Below are 12,642 nucleotides of genomic sequence, written 5' to 3'. Positions count from 1 at the left end.
AGCACAGTCCAGACTCAGTATCCAGAGGTTGTTAGTAGTAATTTCACTGTGTTGCTAAGGTGTGAGTGTACTATTGAAATGTCCTTTCTGGATTTCCTCTGGACATGTCTTTGCCACTTGTTTAGCAGCTGCACTTCTATGTGCTGCTTTTCCTTGGGAAAGCATTTCGAATATGAAGATGAAGGTTTTTAGAAAGCACTTGTACCTATGTGACTCTAGTTTACCAATGTATTAATGAATAGCACAGTTGATTCAAAAGTGAAACCTTGCCCAACTCTGAATAGTGGTAATGCTTCGTGCTCTTTTGACCACCACTAATCCCAGTGAGCTCACTAAAAAAGTATTTTCTGCCAAAGTTGCTTGCAAATTCTCTTTCAGTTCTGCTCCACCTAGCCATTTTCAAGCAAGATCCTTCAAATCAGAGTTGTGACTCAATATCAAGAGTCTTCTAGGAAAAAATAGAATGTGGTACTGAAGAGTGAGTGCACTCTTGAAACATCCTCTCTGATAAAATTTGGATGTTCTACTGCAATTTGTTAAACACTTTTCTATGAGATGCTTTTCCTCAGGCATTTGGCAGAGGAATATATAGGTTCTGAGGGATCACTAGTACATAGGTGCCCCAAGAGAGCAAGAAACTGGTATTGCAAAAAAAGTCAATTCCCCAAAGTTTCATTGAAATCAAACTGTAAAACTTTCTCAGAAAACTCCCTGAAATGCCAGATCCTCTTGCAAGGACTGCCACTTACCAGTGGTCCAGATGTTTTCAATCTTAAACCTTACCTGCACTCGCTTACAAGTGGTACCACTTCATACTAGTTCAACCAGGAACAAACCCGAAGGTGCCCACTGAGAAGTGAGTTCCTGTAAGCTGAAATCACTTGCACAAAGTGCTTTAGTTCTGCTCTTTCTTTATATTCTCAGCAGTACATTCAGAACACAGTTCAGAGCCTATATACAGAGTCTGCTAGGAAGAATAGGAGTGTGCTGCTGAAGTGTGGGTGTTCTCTTGAAAGGCCCTCACTCTCCAGTTGGAAGCGCTAATTCATCTTGTTTAGACACTGCACTTACGTGTGTGCCGCTTTTTCTCAGGAAATTTTGTTTGTGAGTATGAAATTTTACCTTTTCAAATGGATTTAGAATGGGAACAGGAAATTTCATACGGAGCAATTGTACCTAACTCCTCCAAAGAACAGGTAGAAACTGGTACTTTCATAAAATCAATTCTCCATAACCTCATGAAATCTAACAGGAAAACTTTCTCAGGAAACACCCTAGCATTGCTTGGTTCCACTTGCAATAAACTGCCATTTACCAATGGCACAGAGACTTCAAAATTTGGAAACTTGCCAGAATGCTCTGAAAAGCAGTAAGGCTAAATGCTAGTTCCACCTGGGAGAAACCACAATGGTCACACTGAGACCGAGTTCCTGCCACTTGAAGCTGCTTCAGAAATGTGCTTCACTTCTGCTCTTTCTAGTCTTCTTAGCAATCATATTCACAGCACAGTTCAGACCCCATATCCAGAGTGTGCTAGTAAGAATTGCACTGTGCTGCTTAAGAAAAACATTCCCCCTGGGTCTCATTCAGAAGTGCCAATGCGCTTCTGTGCACTGCTACTCCTCAGACATTTTTAATAAGAATATGAATGTTCTAAGGGAGCACTTGTACCTAGGTACCTCAGTTAGAGGAAGAAACTTGTATTATAATAAAGTCAATCCCCCAAAACTTCATTGAATTCGAACTGGCAAACTTTATCAGAAAAATTTCCTACCAATGCTGAATTTCATTTATGAGGAACCACCCTTTACCAGTTGCACAGATCCATGGGTACTGAAAGTTTAGAGATCAATGACTGCCCAATTAAACTAAAAGGCATGCTGCTCGAAATTCTAGTGCAGGAATGAAACCCAATCTCTCCATGCTGGATGTGGCTAACAAAGGAGCGATTGTGGGGGAGATCCAAGATGGCAGCCTAGAGGGTGACTGCACCGCCAGTCGCTCCAGAACCCAGGAGTTAAGAAGGGGAGGCATTGAGAGACTCGGACTGAAATAGAGCCACGGGTGAGTCTGCCCACTGGGTAAAGCTCGGCCCGGGTGGCAGGCCCAGATAGAGGTGGCTTATTGGAGCCGGGCAGGGCAGCTAGAGTTTTCCACAGGCAGTCCTGCGCACTCTGGCCGTGGGCCCCGCCCACACAGCCAGCTTCTCCAGGTTCCCGGAGCGGGCCCGCTAGTCAGAGCCTTTCTGACCAGAACAAGCTCCAAGTCCTGGAGCCAACGCAGCACAGCGTACTCTGGCACACAAGCAGCTTCAGGGACCAGGATAGGGCAGCCAGAGACCTCCCCAAGTAGCCTGGACCCCTGCTGTGGGAGGTGCCTTTCAAGGCTAACTTCTCAGACCAGACCGCCCAGTGAGAGGTTTTCTACATAGAACCAGCCACAAGTCCCCGAACTAACGGAGAGCTTCGATCCGCAAGCAGCCTCTGGGATCAGGGCAGGGCAGCCAGAGACCTCTTCAGGCGGCTCTGCCCACTCCGGCCGCAGGCTCTCTTCACGGGGAGATCCAAGATGGCGGCCTAGAGGGTGACTGCACCCCCAGTCGCTTCAGAACCCAGGAGTTAAGAAGGGGAGGAATTGAGAGCCCCGGACTGAAATAGAACCACAGGTGAGTCTGCCCACTGGGTAAAGCTCGGCCCGGGTGAGAGGCCCAGATAGAGGTGGCTTATCGGAGCCAGGCAGTGCAGCTAGAGTCTTCCCCAGGTAGCCTTCCACACTCCAGCAGTGGGCTCCTCCCACACGGCCAGCTGCACGGTGCAGGCCCACAGTGAGAGCATTTCCCCACAGAGCCAGTTCCAAACCGGGGAACCAGTAGGGGGCTAGGGGCAGTTTTCTTCAGATGCACTGCTTTATCAGATTCCTCCAAGACATCAGGCTACTGAAGGCTGGGAGGTGATACACTGGAAATCTACCGGGACACTATAAGCCAATAGCGGAAAACTGTAATATCTTAGGGTCCCACTGACAGCTGACCAATATGAGAAAACAAGGGAAGAAAATGTCCCAAACAAACCTAGATACTACATCAATAAAACCCAATGACAGCGCAGCAGAAGAAATGTCATAAAGGGAGTTCAGAATGTACATAATTAAAACAATCAGGGAAGCAAATGAGGAGATGAAAGAGCAAACGCAGGCATTGAAGGAGGAGATGAAAGAGCAAATGCAGGCATTAAATGATCGCACCAATCAACAGTTAAAAGACCAAATATGGGAAGCAAGAGATAATTTCAATAAAGAGTTAGAAATATTGAAAAAAAAAAAAACTGAAATACTTGAAATGAAGGAAACAATAAACCAAGTTAAAAACTCCATAGAAAGCATAACCAATAGGATAGAACACCTGGAAGACAGAACCTCAGACATTGAAGAGAAATTATTTAATCTTGAAAGCAAAGTTGGCCAAATAGAGGAGATGGTAAGAAATCATGAACAGAATCTACAAGAATTATGGGATATCATGAAAAGGCCAAATTTAAGAATTATTGGGATTGAGGAAGGCTTAGAGACACAAACCAAAGGAATGAACAATCTATTCAAAGAAATAATAACAGAAAATTTCCCAAATCTGAAGAATGAAATGGAAAACCAAGTACAAGAGGGTTATAGAACTCCAAACATACAAAATTACAACAGACCCACACCAAGGCACAATATTATGAAAATACCTAACATACAAAATAAAGACAGAATTTTAAAGGTCACGAGAGAAAAGAATCAAATGACATTCAGAGGGAAACCAATAAGAATATCAGCAGATTTTTCAATCCAGACCCTAAAAGCTAGAAGGGCCTGGAACAACATTTACCAAGCCCTGAAAGAAAACGGATGCCAACCAAGAATCTTATACCCAGCAAAACTTACCTTCAAATTTGACGATGAAATAAGATCCTTCCATGATAAACAAAAGCTAAAGGAATTTACAAAAAGAAAGCCAGCATTACAGAACATTCTCAGCAAAATATTCCATGAGGAAGAGATGAAAAACAACAATGCAAATCAGGAACAGGAGGCGCTAGCCTAAAGGAATAGCCAAATAAAGGAGAAACCAAATCATGTCAAAAAACAAATATGAACCAAATGACCGGGAAAACAAATCATATCACAATAATAACCCTGAATGTTAATGGCCTGAATTCATCAATCAAAAGACACAGACTGGCAGATTGGATTAAAAAGAAAAATCCAACAATATGCTGCCTGCAAGAGACTCATCTCATAGAAAGAGACACCCATAGACTAAAGGTGAAAGGATGGGGAAAAACATACCATGCACACGGACACAGCAAAAAAGCTGGAGTATCCATCCTCATTTCAGATAATGTGGACTTCAAACCAAAACTAGTCAGAAGGGATAAAGAAGGACATTACATGCTGCTTAAGGGAAGCATAAATCAGCAAGACATAACAATCATAAATATCTATGCCCCGAACATTGGCTCATCCACGTACGTCAAAGAAATCCTTCTCAATTCCAGAAATCAACTAGACCACAACACAATAATACTAGGCGATTTTAACACACCTCTCTCACCACTGGATAGATCGTCCAAACAAAAATTGAATAAAGAAACCATAGATCTCAACAACACAATCAACAATTTAGACTTAATGGACATATATAGAATATACCATCCAACAAACAACGAATACACTTTCTTCTCAGCAGCACATGGATCCTTCTCTAAAATAGACCATATTTTATGCCACAAAGCTACTGTTAGCAAATACAAGAAGATAGAGATACTACCTTGTACTCTATCAGATCATAATGGATTGAAATTAGAAATAAATGACAGAATAAAAAACAGAAACTTCTCCAATACCTGGAGATTAAATAATACACTATTATATGATGAATGGATAACAGAAGACATCAGGAGGGAAATAAAAAAATTCTTAGAAGTAAACGAGAACAAAGACACATCATATCAAAATCTCTGGGACACTATGAAAGCAGTACTTAGAGGAAGATTTATTTCATGGGGCGCATTCAAAAAAAGAAGTAGAAATCAACAAATAAACGACTTAACACTACAGCTGAAAGTGCTAGAAAAAGAAGAGCAGACCAATACCAAAAGTAGTAGAAGACAGGAAATAGTTAAAATCAGAGTCGAAATCAACGAAATCGAAACAAAAGAAACAATTGGAAAAATTAACAAAATAAATAGTTGGTTCTTTGAAAAAATAAATAAAATTGATAAACCCTTAGCCACACTCACAAAGAGGGAGAAAACTCAAATTACTAAAATTCGGAATGAACAAGGAAACATCACAACAGACACGAGTGAAATACAAAACATAATTAGAAGCTATTTTGAAAATCTATACTCCAACAAAACAGAAAACCTTGAAGACATCAACAAATTTCTAGAGACATATGAATTACCTAAACTGAACGAGGAGGACATACACAACTTAAATAAACCAATTTCAAGCAATGAAATGGAAGAGGTCATCAAAAGCCTACCAACAAAGAAAAGTCCAGGACCAAATGAGTTCTCAGCCGAGTTCTACAAAACCTTTAAAGAAGATCTCATTCCAATACTCCTCAAACTATTCCATGAAATAGAAGAGGAGGGAACCCTCCCAAACTCGTTCTATGAAGCCAATATCACCCTGGTACCTAAACCAGAGACACATCGAGGAAAGAAAATTTAAGACCAATATCCTTAATGAACGTTGACGCAAAACTTCTCAAAAAAATTTTAGCAAATCGCATACAAATATATATTAAAAATATAGTGCACCATGATCAAGTGGGTTTTATCCCAGGGATGTAATGTTGGTTCAACATTCGGAAATCAATAAATGTAATTCACCATATCAACAGACTTAAAGTTAAGAATCACATGATTATTTCAATAGATGCAGAAAAAGCATTCGATAAAATACAGTATCCCTTCATGCTCAAAACACTAGAAAAAATTGGGGTAGTGGGAACATTCCTTAACATTATAAAGGCAATCTATGCTAAGCCCATGGCCAATATCATTCTAAATGGTGAAAAACTGAAAGCGTTCCCCCTAAAAACTGGAACAAGGCAGGGATGCCCTCTTTCATCGCTTCTATTCAACATCGTCCTTGAGACTCTAGCCAGAGCAATCAGACAAACCAAAGAAATTAAAGGGATACGAATTGGAAAAGAAGAACTCAAACTATCCCTATTCGCTGATGACATGATTATATATTTAGAGGAACCTGGAAATTCCACCAGAAAACTTTTAGAACTCATAAGTGAATTCAGTAAAGTAGTAGGTTACAAGATCAATGCTCATAAATCCAATGCATTTTTATACATAAGTGATGAATCTTCAGAAAGAGAAATTAGGAAAACTACCCCATTCACAATAGCATCGAAAAAAATAAAATACTTGGGAATCAATCTCACAAAAGAGGTGAAAGACCTCTACAATGAGAACTACAGAACACTAAAGAAAGAAATTAAAGAAAACCTTAGAAGATGGAAAGATCTCCCATGTTCCTGGATAGGCAGAATTAATATTGTCAAAATGGCTATACTACCTAAAGTGCTATACAGATTCAATGCAATTCCAATTAAAATCCCAATGATGTACCTTGCAGAAATAGAGCAAGCAATTATGAAATTCATCTGGAAGAATAAAAAACCCAGAATAGCTAAAGCAATCCTCAGTAGCAAGAGTGAAGCAGGGGGTATTGCAATACCAGATCTTCAACTCTACTACAAAGCAATAGTAACAAAAACGGCATGGTATTGGTACCAAAATAGACAGGTAGATCAATGGTACAGAATAGAGGACATGGACACAAACCCAAATAAATACAATTTTCTCATACTAGACAAAGGTTCCAAAAATATGCAATGGAGAAAAGATAGCCTCTTCAACAAATGGTGCCTGGAAAACTGGAAAACCATATGCAATAGAATGAAATTAAACCCCTATCTCTCACCCTACACAAAACTCAACTCAAAATGGATCAAGGACCTCGGAATCAGACCAGAGACCCTGCGTCTTATAGAAGAAAAAGTAGGTCCAAATCTTCAACTTGTTGGCTTAGGATCAGACTTCCTTAACAGGACTCCCATAGCACAAGAAATAAAAGCAAGAATCAACAACTGGGATAGATTCAAACTAAAAAGCTTCCTCTCAGCAAAGGAAACTATCAGAAATGTGAAGAGAGAGCCTACAGAGTGGGAGAATATCTTTGTCAACCATACCTCAGATAGAGCGCTAATTTCCAGAATCTATTAAGGACTCAAAAAACTCTACACGAAGAATACAAATAATCCAATCAACAAATGGGCTAAGGAAATGAACAGACACTTCACAGAAGAAGATGTACAAGTAATCAACAGATATATGAAAAAATGTTCAACATCTCTAGTAATAAGGGAAATGCAAATCAAAACTACCCTAAGATTTCATCTCACCCCAATTAGAATGGCGATTATCAAGAATACAAGCGCAATAGGTGTTGGCAAGGATGTGGTGAAAAAGGAACACTCATACATTGCTGGTGGGGTTGCAAATTAGTGCAGCCACTCTGGAAAGCAGTGTGGAGATTCCTCAGAAAGCTTGGAATGGAAACACCATTTGACCCAGCTATCCCACTCCTTGGCCTATACCCAAAGGAATTAAAATCAGCATACTACAGAGATACAGCCACATCAATGTTCATTGCTGCACAATTCACCATAGCCAGATTGTGGAACCAACCTAGATGCCCTTCAGTTGATGAATGGATAAAGAAACTGTGGCATATATATACAATGGAATATTACTCCGCAATGAAGAATGATAAAATTATGGCATTTGTAGGCAAATGGACGAAATTGGAGAATATCATGCTAAGTGAGATAAGCCAATCTCAAAAAACTAAAGGACGAATGATCTCGCTGTTAAGCGGATGAGGACATATAATGGGGGGTGGGAGGGGTTAGCATTAGGTTTAGGGTTAGGTTTAGGGTTAGGGATAAGGAGAGCGGTAAGAATGAAGGAAAGAAGGACTGTATAGAGGGAAAAGAGGGGTGGGAGGGGTGGGGGGAAGGGGAAAAAAATAAACATCATTGCCCTATGTAAACGTATGATTACACAAATGGTATGCCTTGACTCTATGTACAAATAGAGAAACAACATGTATCCCATTTGTATACAATAAAAAAAAAAAAGGAGCGATTGTAGCTAGGAGCGCTAATATCTGGTATCCCCGTTGGACCATGCATTGCTGAAACATTTTATTAAAACTCTTTTCACCTGAAGATGCCCACATGGAATGATATCCAAGTCATCATTGGTATACTTTGAATTGAAACTGTAACTTCTGTTGCTGGATAGTACTCATGCTTTCTGCAAATTCATTGAGCAATATCAGCAAACTCACTTCAACTGCAATGGTTTCCTTGGAATAAATAGCCAGCTACCAATGGTCCAAAAGTTCTGTTCTCCTTGAGAACAGAGTGAGTGCCTACAAGGTACAGCTGCTTGCACAAAGTGCTCCTGTTGTCCACATCTGAGATGTTTTCAGCCAGCACATTCAAAGCATGGATAAGGTTCATTATGCAATGTGGGGGCAATGAAGAGTGCCCTTGGAGCTCTGAGCACCAACTTCTGGGAGCAAAGTAGGATTGCACAGAGGATCCATTCCCCCAAAGTCTCATGGCAATCTATTCATGGAACAGTATCAGCAATCTCACTTCAACTGCAGTGGTTCCCTTGGAATGAACTGCTGCTTACCAATGGTACTATCCATTTCTTCTGGTCTTGAAAGCTTCTATGCTTTGTGCTCATTCAAACAAACATAAACCACAATATTCTCATTAATAACAGAGGGAATGTGTACTTGCTGAAGCTGCTTCTGATACTGCCCCTCTCCCCCATTTCTAAGCTATTTTAAGCCATCACTAAGTTAGTTTCAACCCAATATACAAAGTGGCTTAGGATGAGAGCTCTTGTACCTAGGAGCTCCCACTTCTTCGAGAGAAGTGAAACTATCAAGAGGGCCAGCTCCCCAAGGTCTCATTGAAATCCATTGGTGAATCATTTTCAGAAATTTCACTTCAACTACAGTTGTTCCATTGGAATCAATGACCGGATGCCAATGGTACCAACATTTTTAACAGAAAGCATTTCTGCGAGTGCTGGAAAGTGCTAATGCTTTATGTTATTTCATCCATATACAAACCCATTGTTCTGATTGAGAATGGAGTGAGTGCCTACACATTATAGCTGTTTGCTGAAACTGCTCCTGTTGTACACATCTAAGATGTTTTCAGCCAGCATATTCAAAGTACAGTTAAGGTTGAATATACAGCATTGGCTATGAAGAGACCCCTTGGAGCTAGAAGCACCAACTTCTGGAAGCCATGTGGCACTGCACTGAAGATCCATTTCCCAAAGTCTCATGGAAATCTATTTGTGGAACAATATCAGCAAAATCACTTCAACTGCAGTGGTTCCATTGGTATGAACTGCTTTTTACCAATGGTACTATGGTTTTGAATTGAATGCTTTCTTCTGTTGCTGGAATGAACTTGTGCTTTGTGCTAATTTATCCAAATAAAAATCCCCATGATTCTCTTTGAGGTCAGAGTTACTGCCTACCAGTTGAGGTTGCCTACTGAAACTTCTCCTCTTCAGCCCTTCTTAGCTCTTTTAATCCAGCATATTCAATGAAATATTCAGCCATAATATACCAATTGTGCTGATGGAAGAGCCCTGGGAGGTAGGAGCATCAACATCTGGGAGCAAAGTGTGACCCTAAGGTGGATAAATTGCCCATAGTCTCATTGAAATCCATTGGCGAAACCTTTTCAGAAAACTCAGTTCAACTGCAGTTGCCCACTTGGAATGAACTGCTACTTACTATGGTACAAACCATTTCTTCCAGTGTTGAAAGCATCTGTGCTTTGTGCTAATTCATCCAAACACAAACCACAATTTTCTCATTAAGAACACAGGTTGTTCATAACCAAGTGATGTCAGCCATTTCCAGCTTATTTATTGTATGCCAACTTTGGACCCACACTCCACTCAATGAGTTAAATACATAGTTTCTTTTTTAAACACTGTGAACTATTACATTATATCTAGAACCTTTTGAGATGCTGCTGCTGCAGATGTCACTGCAGCCACCTGGAGGTCTTCTCTGGGGGGCGTGGCCCAGCTGCCCCTGAGGATGCTGCCCCAGATGTCGCAGGATGTTGTATCTGGGTGCTGCTGCTGCCCACACCGCCATGGATGCCCATAGGTTTTTTTCCTCCAAGCTCCACTGCCATCACCTAGATGTTTTCTCTGTGGCATGTGTACTCCGACACTGCTGCTACAGGTATCTTTCCTCCAGGCACTGCTGCTGTGGAGGGCGGGTTGCTGCTATAGATACTCTCACAGTTACCCAGAGGTCTGCTGCCCTCCACACTAGCTTGGATGCCTGAAGGTCTTTTCTGAGTGTGGTCACCATAAACACTGCTGACACTGCTGTTGCTTCTGCTACCACTGCTTCCGCAGTCCCCCACCTGCTGCTAACACCACTATGACTGCAGTTGCTATTGATCCACTCCCAGTCTCCTGCCACTGACCCCTGCTACTACCACTTCCATCACTGCCCAGAGTCCACTGCCAGGGAGACTCCAGGTTTGGTTGCACATGGCAACACCCATTTTAAGATGCCAGTCAGAGCCTGGTATTTGGGGTACCAGTGCATTTGCTGCCACTGCCATCTTGAGTCACAGCCATCCCCATCTGGGGCCCTTGACCAGGACTTGGAGGTTCAATGTTGGGGTGCTAATGTGTTTGGCTGCACCTGGGGACTTTCTCCTGGGAATGCAAGTTGCCACCATCTAGTTTCTATCTCTCAGGAATGCTCATCCCTGGTGGTCTCTTCAAATTTCAGTGGCATTGAGATCTTGGGGCTGCAGCATGGCTGAACCCAGGACATCTGAGACCCAGATTGGTGAGATAGTGACTGGGTCCACCAGGGCCTGTCTGGGCCAGGCAGTCTTGTGGGAAGTCAGAGACAGGGCTGAGAAGCTTTTGAACACTGACAGAAACAGTTGTTCAATTTTTGACTGAAATTTATTTTATTTTTATTTATTTTTTCTTCCATGGCATCTCTCTCTACCATATTTGGAGCAGGATGTTTTATGTGCATCAGTTTGTTAAGGACAGTGATATATCCATGGGGTTTTGCAGTTCTGCTATATACTCTAATATTTTAATATATTTTTCTCTTTATATGTATTTTTCCTCTTGTTTGTCTGTCTTCCTAGATTCCCTTTCTACATTTTATCCACCTAACAGCCAATCTCTGTTGGTTCCTCTTCCACTCTTCCTGTGGATTTTTGGTTCTGGATTCTCTATTTCTCCCATGAACACCTTGTCCTGCACTGTTTCTATCCTTTCTTTGTCCACTATTTGAGATCGTAAATCCATTTGGCAGATTTTCTGTTTTTATTGTGGACAGTGATTGAACTCATCATTGCTGTTTACAGCCAGAGGGCAGTGGAAGCCTTGCTGGGAGCTATTAGATTTAAGGCTGTATATTATTTGCACTGGGTGCTATTGATATTGATCTCCCTCTTAAAAGTGAGATACTGAAAATCTTCAGGGACAATATAGGTCTACAGGGTAGAATCTGTACTGCCTCAGATCCATACAACTGGATGGAAAAACGTATAAGCAAAATAAAAAAACAATGGAACAAAATGCCACTAAAAAACAAAACAAAAATAAAAACAACACTGAGATGCCCCCAATAAGAGAATCCACTGACAACAGTAGAAGAAATGTCCAAGAAGGAGTTTAGAATGTATATAGTTAATCTGATCTGTGAAGTAAAGGATGGTAAAAAGAGTGAAATCAAAGAGAAAATACAGAAAGTGAATGATAATTTCAATAGAGATTGTAAAAAAAAAAAAAAAAAAAAAAAAAAAACACCAAGCAGAAATCCTTGAAATGAAGGAATCAATAATTCAAATTATAAACTCAATGGAAAGCATAACCAACAGTCTAAACCATTTGGAAGACAAAACCTCAGACAATGAAGACAACATATTTAATATTGAAAATTGATCATTCAGAGAATATGGTAAGAATCCATGAACAGAACTTCCAAGAATTATGGGATAACATGAAAAGACCAAATTAAATAGTTATTGGGACAAAGAAGGAGCAGAGATACAAACCAAAGGAATGCACAATCTTTTCAATGACATAATATGAGAAAATTTCCCAAACCTAAAGAAAGAAATGGAAAATCAAATACGAAAAATGTACAGAAACCCAAATGTAGAAAATTACAACAGACCCACCCTAAGACACATTATAATGAGAATGACCACAATACAGAATAAGGATAAAATCTTAAAAGCTGTGAGAGGAAAAAAGGAAATTACATATAAGGGAAAACCAATTTGGATCTCAACTGATTTCTCAACCCAGCCTCAAAGCTAGGAGGTCACGGAACAACATATTTCAAGCTCTGAAAGGAAATGAATGCCAACCAAAATTTTTTATCCAGCAAAATTAAGTTTCAGATTTGAAGATGAATTTAAAAACTTCCATGAGAAAAAAATGGTAAAAGAATTCATGATTAGAAAGCCTGCAC

The sequence above is a fragment of the Sciurus carolinensis genome, chromosome 8 (genome assembly GCF_902686445.1).
Source record: "Sciurus carolinensis chromosome 8, mSciCar1.2, whole genome shotgun sequence".
Lineage (NCBI taxonomy): Eukaryota > Metazoa > Chordata > Mammalia > Rodentia > Sciuridae > Sciurus > Sciurus carolinensis.
Note: the sequence above shows the minus strand (reverse complement) of the source record.